Source organism: Nannospalax galili, unplaced genomic scaffold (assembly GCF_000622305.1).
Source record: "Nannospalax galili isolate Female #2095 unplaced genomic scaffold, S.galili_v1.0 scaffold600, whole genome shotgun sequence".
NCBI lineage: Eukaryota > Metazoa > Chordata > Mammalia > Rodentia > Spalacidae > Nannospalax > Nannospalax galili.
The window spans coordinates 2,672,127-2,681,132 of record NW_008348789.1 but is presented as its reverse complement, the minus strand read 5'-3'; positions in this window follow the sequence as shown (position 1 = coordinate 2,681,132).

Below are 9,006 nucleotides of genomic sequence, written 5' to 3'. Positions count from 1 at the left end.
TATTATATTCATTCAATGGAGAATTTTGATGTATTAAAGTTCTTACTTGAATGTGACTTATTCATCATTTCAACAGTAATAATGCTTTTCATATATGTATAAAATATATCTTATCACAACGTTTGGTATATATTTTCATATATTAACTTTAATGAATTAATTTCCTTACACATCTGGCATTTTAATTTTCTTGTGTTTATATACTGTTTGAAGACAAATAGATTTTTATGCATAAAGAAAAAGAATAGAGACAGAAACATTTAGATTTTATATTCAGATATGAGTATATGAATACAGTGAAAGAAATGTAGACTAGAAGCCATACCTCACACAAACAAACTATGACTTAAGATAATTTTAGTGGCTATTGTTCTTTTGTCATTGCCTAGTCAGGCAATTCTATTATAATTCTACCGTGAATAGATGTGTATGTTCTTTTTGAAGTCCTCCTTGTGTTCCATTGGTTTCTGATAGTGTCATGGTCTAGAGCTTTACTATCTCCATTAGCACAATTGTGTCCAACCACATGCTCCCTTGTTTTGTTTTTCTAAATCACAGTGAAAAGGTTTTAGTTTTCCCTCTGGTAAAAGCATAAAAGTATCTCAATGTGAAATTGATGCTGTAATTACATTGATTCTATAAATAAGTTTGGAAAAACTTAGATATTTATGGTACACACAAAAAGAATGGTATTTTGATATTTTCAAAGAGATGCTATTTTGTTTAGTTTTAGTTTTGTTATATTGCTTTTATGGTTTTCACTGTGGGATTATTTTTCTCTTTCTTTATGTGTCAATGGTTTATTCATGCCTAGTATATGTAGCAGCTTGTTTCATCTATTATAGATTATTATGGGTTCTAATACATGTATCTATATTGCAAATATTCCATTAAAGTCTCTTTCATGTCATCCAAATGATTTGATAAGCTGTGATTCACTTTAGTTGAAATATATTTAATATTTGTGAAATGAATTGTTTTCATGGGTTAATGAGTGTATATTATAATTTCCATATATTGAAATTTTTTCTAACTATGCTACTATTAGATCTATTCAATAACTACAAATAGTACAAAGTTTATCTTTGCAAAAATGGTATATTGATGATGCAGTCTTCTATCAGAGCATGTAAATTCAATGAGAAACAATTACAGGTCTATTTTGATGAGCCATGAGGAGAGCACACTGAGAAGAGATTCTGATGCTTATAGCGAATATACCTATGGCACGTGTGGGGACGTGACATGTCACTTTGATAACAGAGATTGACTTTACTCAGCTGTAATTGAAAGACTGTAAAAATGTAAACACATGACTAATTATAAGATATACTGAAGAACTGGGGATATGGCTAAGTGGGTAAAGCAGTTGCCAAGAAGCTTGAGGACCTGAGTTCGGATTGACAGAAGCCAGGTAGAGGTAGGTACAGCAGTGCCTATCCTTAATCCCAGTGAGGAGAAGGGAGGTGTGTACAGGAGAATCACTCAGATTTGTAGACCTGAATATCATGTAGTTCACAACATCAAAGAAAGAGAGATTTTGCCCCAAACAAGGTGCCAGGTGAAGACTGACACCTGAGGTGTCCTCTGACCTCACATTGCAACACACGCGTGCGCACACACACACACACACACACACACACACACACACACTTTAACAACAAAAGAACTGAATAGGAATAACTTCACAGGTTCACAGGAAACATGATCTCCTTGGAATTTTAGATTTCCTGTATCCAGTTCTATTAGATAATCATGTTTAAGCTGGCAATTCATGGTGTGTTCTCTGAAAAATATTACAATATAATTTCTATTCTCTAATATTGTTCCTACTTGGTTTAAATTATGTCTAAATGATCCACGTCTACCTCATGCCTACAAGTTCTTTGATTGATGCTTTGTATAGCAAATTTGTTTCTTTCCTGTGTTTTGTTTTGCTTTACAATTTTTCTTATTAGAAGCTCATAATGATTCCTAGATAAAACAACTTAAATATTTATGTCATTGATGAGGAATTGTTCTTTTCTGGACTTGAAATTGAGTTTTGTTAAATATTGTTTTGTAATTATAGATGCCAGAAATTATACATTCTTGTAGAAACATTGCTCTTACATCATGTCTTGTTTTTTTTTTCATTTATTTATGTGTTCTTCCCCAGTAAGAGTCTGATTCTTACAATTCTTTTATCCGTAATATACTTCTATTGTAAAACAGAGAAGTTTGTAACAGTAATAAAAGATGATAGAAGGAAATGTTCTGTATTTTATAAGTCGGTTTCACTTGCACACATTCCAGTACGATCAGGTATTTCTCTCTTTACCCTATCATCTGTCTAGGTTACATCATTAATCAACTAATCACTGCAAGTTCTAATACCTGTTTACTGCTCTTTCTTTTTATATAAGAAGTCAAGAAAGGAGTGGTATTTATCAACATGAAGTTACAGGATAAAATTAATTTTCTGTTGATGTTTAAGCAGTTAAATTATAGCTGTTTAAAAATATCATTTGACTCAGGTTTTTAAAAATGCAAGTCAAAAGAATGAATGAAGTAAAATATTTGTTTCATAATTGCTGTTGCCAAGTTTTCTAAAGTGTTCCAATGTCCAATGAATGTCAGTGTAAATTCATAAGTGTGGGCTTTATTGAACTATGTTTTTGAAAAGGAATTAAATTAAAAATTATTAAGGTATATTCTCCTGGGTGTGGATTCATCACCTGGAACATGGTCAACTTACCCAACATACATCCTTAAGTAAAACTGACTCTCCTTCTCTCACTCACTATCATTTACAGTAGTTTTTCAGGTAAGTGTGAGCCTCCTTGTGCAACTACTCTCTGGGTTATTGCCTGACTTGGACCTGCACAAGTTTGTGCATGCTGTCATAACTGCTGTAGGTTCACATGCACAGGTGTCCTGATGAGTCTGCTAAACAGTTTTCTTGTATTAATATACCAACTATGACTCCTATCATCTTTCTGCCCCCTCTTCCACAATAATCTCTGAGCTTTGAGAGGAGAGGGTGTGATATAGGTTTCCCATTTAAGGCTGAGCCCTCTGCAATCTCTTATTTTGCACATTGAAGAGTTGATTGTCTCTGTCTTAATCATTATCTACTGGAAGTCTGGTGAGAATCGAGAGGTGCACTAATCTATGGGTATATCAATAAGTCATCAGGAGTCAGCTTAATACTATATCCATTTCAGATTGAATTCTTTTAAAGATGATTTGAAGAAGTTAGCAGTGAAGTTAAGGCAATTAAGAAATACTCAATGCTTTCTCAGGTTTCTTTTGATGGCAAACGAAGACAGTTTTGCTGGCCACTGGAGTGCCATACAGCACTAAACTGTCTTGTCCCGTGAGACAGTCAATGTGGGAACCTGGAGAGAGGAGCGGGGATTGAAAGGGACAAGAGATGCGAAGAATGGAGACAAGACAGGCTTTCTGATCAAGTCTCTTTTATGGATGGAAAAAGTACAGTTTTTATAGAGAGAGAAAGGGGAAAGTTGGCAGGGATAATTCTATTGAGGCAGGAGCAATTCTATTGACAGGGCAATTTTCATAGTTACACCACACCGCATGATCACAGAGTAAATTCCATAGTAAGACCACAATTCTATAGTAAGCCATAATTCTATTATAAGGTCATACCTGCATGATTAAAAGGTAATGCAAAGAAGTTTTCTAGGCAGTTCCATGAGAAATGAGGGAGTCTCTCAAGCGTTAAGTGCTTGGGTCAGAATAACATGTTTTTGCGAGGCTTTCAAGTATGGCCAACCGGTTAATCTAAAACCAGGTCAGACTTGATGTCTGGAAAACAGCTTTGCCAGGAATCAGGTCTTGCTATAGAGGGGCTCAAGGGCTCCCTACACTAAACATCATAGGATACTGCCTTTGCTCTTGTTTACTTTCCAGAACTTGACAGTAAGGACCAATTTTTGAAGACAAGGCATACTTAAATCATAGAACATAGAAACCTCAAGCTAGTACTGTCCTAAAGTGTTAATCCCACACATCAATCTTACCCAGCCCTGAGTCTTCAGAGCTATAATGGCAACCAGCTTAACAAGTTGTGCTCATTGGTGCCATAGTGATAAGAATGTTATGGTGCTAACAAACCACTTTCTGATTGGATTTAAGGCGCTGCCACAAGACAGCTATCTAATTGAACTTTAGGCCCACTCAATGGAAGAGAAAACATTCACTGAGTTGTACCACAGTCAAGTACCATGGTTGGAGAGGTCAATGACCTAAGAGAAAAGCCTACTTCTGTCAGTTCCTGACATGAATCTAATGTCTTACTGTATTTTAAATACATACCCTTATATATACAAACAAATATACCTAACACCACTAATCAGGAAAGCTTTTTTTTTTACAAAAGTTGGTGAACATTAAAAAGTTCCGCAACAGGTCAAATAGAATGAATAAGTGACTGTGGGGTGACCAGGCATAAGTTACACATCTGTACACAAGGCTTAGGGAATATCTCAAAACAAGGCAGTGGGGTGGTGCACAGAAAGACCATTAAGAGATACAAAGACAATAAATCTGTTGCTAGTTCATGCATTCTAAACATGATAAGGAAGCTACACCAATTGCACATCCACAGTATGAAAATATGAGATCTGCATAATGACAAAACCAGTTGGCATGCCAAGGAGTATCAGGAATGTCATGGGGTCCCACATTAAGATGAAGAGCTACAGACAATAAATGGATGCCGAGGGAGGGAAAAATCAGATTTCCCTAGGAATTCTCTCCCTGAGAGATTTTTCTAATCCTAACTCGACAGTCCTAAACACAGGTAAATATAAGCACCACTAAATGGACCCAGTGAGTCATACACAGGGTGTGGGGGAACATGGGAGGAATTGGTGGGGGACTGAGAGGCATAGAAAAAATGCAGACAATACTCAAATATATGAATATCTCAAAAATAAGCATTAAAAAAGAGAGAGGACACAAAGAGAGAGGAACATATGGGGGTGGTTGAATCTGGGAGAAGAGTTGATAAATATGGCAAAAATACACTGCATGAAATATTCAAAGAACTAAACAGTATTTTAAAAAATAGAAATAGCTAGCCATGGAAACAGACACCTTTAATCACAGCAATCTTTAAGATCAAGGCCAGCCTGGTCTAAATAGTGAGTTCCAGACCACCTGAAGTTACATGAAGCCCCTTTTCAAAAGGACCATGCAAACACAAGAGAAGATAATAGAAATTAATAATGATGACTGCTTGTTTCTATGCCAGTAGGGATAGTACATTAAAAAGTAGCTCCAGGGGCTGGAGATATGGCTCAGCAGTTAAGAGCACTGACTGCTCTTGCAGAGGACCTGGTTCGATTCCCAGAACCCACATGGTGGCTACAAACCATGCTTAAATCCAGTTCCAGGGGAATCAAAAGCCCTCTTCTGACTTCCAGGGCATTGCATGACATGGGTGCACTCACATACATGCAGACAATACACTCATACACATAAAATGAAAATAATAAATAAAATATTTTTTTTAAAGTAGCTCTAAAATTTACATAAGGAGAATCAATATAATAAGAACAATTAAGAAATCATAATGTATGGAGTAATCATGTAGGGTAAATGCTGAAATACCATCTCAAATTGAGAAATGAGATTCATGAAGGTTGTAGTATTATAATGTAAATGATAAAGTGATATAATCAGCTTAAGTGAAGTGGATGAAGACAGGGTTATAGCTATAAAGCAGTCTAGACACTCCATCCAGAAGGTGCCACATTCCACATATGTGCCAGCGGGACTATTAGTAAGCCATGTTTGGACATGATGCAATGTAAAACGTTGAAAGAAGGCAGAATATCTCATTTACAGACTTACAAATAGTACACATTAATAATGACAGAGGCATTTTCCATAAGAAAAACACTATCTACATGCCTATTATATTAGAAAATACAAAAATGCTCCATTCTCACTTTTTTTTGGTAATTATAAGTTGATCATCAGTTTCTCTTTAGTGTTTGAAAAAGATTATCATAATTCCTATCTTGTAGGAGTGTTTGTAGAAATTAGAGCTTTTTAACTGTTATGAAATTATTGTCATTAATGTATATTTAATGATAATTTACATAGAATCTATGTAGTGCTGGAGAAAGATGTCAGTGGTTAAATGTGCTTCTGTTCTTGCAGAAGACCCAAATTTGGTTTCCAGTAGCCACACGGCAGCTCACAACTGCCTGTAACTCTAACTTCAAGAACCCTGACACCCTCTTTTGGCCACCATGGACTCCTGCATACACATGGTGTATTTAAACTCATGCAGGCACACACACATACACATAAAATAATAAATAAATGAATAAATAAATAAATAAATAAATAATAAATAAAATAATTTTCATAGATGTGGAGAGCCGTAAGCCCCCACCCCAGAATATAGCAAGACCTGGTTCCTGGCAAAGCTATTTTCCAGACATCAAGGCTGACCTGCTTTGAGATTAACCAGATGACTATACTTGAAAGCCTCACACAAACATGTTGTTCTAACTCGGGCACTTACCGCTTGAGAGACTCCCTCATTTCTCATGGAACTGCCTAAGAAACTTTTTGTATTACTTTGTAATCATGCAGGTGTAAACTTATAATTGATTTGTGGCCTTACTATAGAATTGTGATGTTACTATGGTGTTCTGTTAATAGAATTGCTCTGCCTCAATAGATTTATCCCTGCCAACTTCCCCCTTCCCCTCTCTATAAAAACTGTTTCTTTTCTATCAATAAATGAGACTTGATCAGAAAGCCTATCTTGTCTCCATTCTTCACGTCACTTGTCCCTTTCAGTCCCCTCTCCTCCCTCCAGGTACCCACGTTGACTGTCCTGCGGGTTGGGACACATAGATTCTTATAAAATAAACAATTTTTAGTTTACAATTCTCTCAAAGTTCCAGTGAGGGCAAACTCAACATTTTGAAGCCAAGAGTGAATTTCTAACTTTTATTGAGATCAATTTCTTTTTCTACAAATGATACTGCGTACAAAGTGTGTGAAAGTACATGTATTAACACCATAAACACAAAAGAGCAGTGTCAGATATTCTGAAAAATGTTTCTACAGTGGAGACTATGTAATAAATGATTCTGATGTAGATGCTGTGAGGGGAAATGCTGAGGTAAGGTGGAATCATACCGAAGCTGAGACTAGAACATTAGGCTGGACTTAATTGTGTTAGGAATATGTGTGCTTGTGGCCTAGGTGTGTTGTAGTGTATGTGTGTGAAACAGGGTGTAAACCTCATTTTGAAATTATGTAGGAATAAATGTTATATTTAAAGAATCACAAAAATTTTTGTAAAGGGTGAATGTGGGAAGCAAGGATTTTGTGAATGAAATAATAAGAGAAATAAAGATAAAAAGAACAGATTTTTGTCAAAGAAGTAGAAAGAGGCTTAAATGTTTAAATTTTAAGCCAGTGGTAAAGACCTTACAGATATTGGAAACATGGTTTTTTATAATAAAATTTGTATTTTTAAAAGATCATTGATGTTAAAAGAATTTTTCCATGGTAGATTTACCCTATCCAGGGAGTAGAAAATTACAAGATTTTCTAGAACAATGAACTTTTTGTAAATTAAAATGAATCTTCCTTGACCTGTGTCTCCTAAATCTGCAGTGCAAGTTTTTTGGAGAATTATAAAATTCTAAAAATATGATGAGGAAGGAAGAAAATGTGAAGGAAGGAGAAACACCTCATAATTAGACCAAAACATATACTTTACCTTTCTCAGGAAGAACCACAATGCAAATATTTATGATATTTAATAAAGTTCATGATCCTGCAGTGACTTGACTACTATGAGAAGTAAATTCAAACTCAGAGTCCAGGTTTGGAATCAAGGAACTGAACAACATTTTCTGGGCTACATAAGAATGGATAGTTGTTTCAGCATGAATAAACAAAACACTGAATCTAATGTGTCCTAGAACCTCCCAGCCTTTGAATTTGAATGCAAGAATAATAGCTCTTCAAGTTCTGAAGCAAAATTAGAGGAACTAGTCTGAAACAGCCCAAATATCAAAATCCAGGAATATTTATTTTTATTTTTTATTGTTTATTTACCTATCAATTTATGTGTATGAGTGTTTTGTCTGGTGGTATGTAAGTATACCTATGTCAATCAATGTCCACAGTGGTCAGAATATGGCATAAAATTCCCTGGAATTCGCTGGAACAGTTGTTACTCCTAGGTAGGTAGTGAGAACCAAATCCTGGTCCTCTGGAATTCAGAAAATGCTCACCTGCTGAGACATCTCTCCAGCCTCCAAATCACAGAATTCTATAATCCTAAACTTTGAAAGAAATTTTCTTAAATATATACCCTGTAGCACCATAGCTTAAGCCATGCTATTACAAATGGAAATCCTGTTCTACAAAGTTAGAAAGAGATGATCATGGACAGTCAACACAGGCAATTCAAATACACAGCCAAATTTCAATAACACAGACTAGACAGAAATTGATCATCACTATCACATGTCCCTTTCTATGGCTGGGCACCACACGTAATTCATCATTAAAGCAGGTGATATTTCCCCATTGCTTCAGGATATTCAGAATGTATCATATGAGGATAATTGAATTCCCTCATGCAAAGACAGATAAGATGTGTGTGGATTGTTCTCTAATGACAGCATGATTTTATGACTTGCTGATTTTACATTGGATGGTAAAGCTAAATGATGCAAAGGTTTATAGAGTTATAAATCAAATTACACATGCAAATCATCTGCTAATTTAAAACAGCCATATTTAAACTTTTCTAGGATGTTGTCTTAAACTGTGAAATGTTATTAAGTTTTGTCCTTGTTCTAAATATTGCAATGATTCTAGGAGTTATTTTTCCTTCTTTTCTGAAATTTATTATTAGATGTCATGTATGTAGCATTCTTTTTCCTTTTGTTAATATGCCAAAAGAGTCAGAGGGAAGGTATGATAGAGTTGAGTTGGATTATGTAGACTATAAAA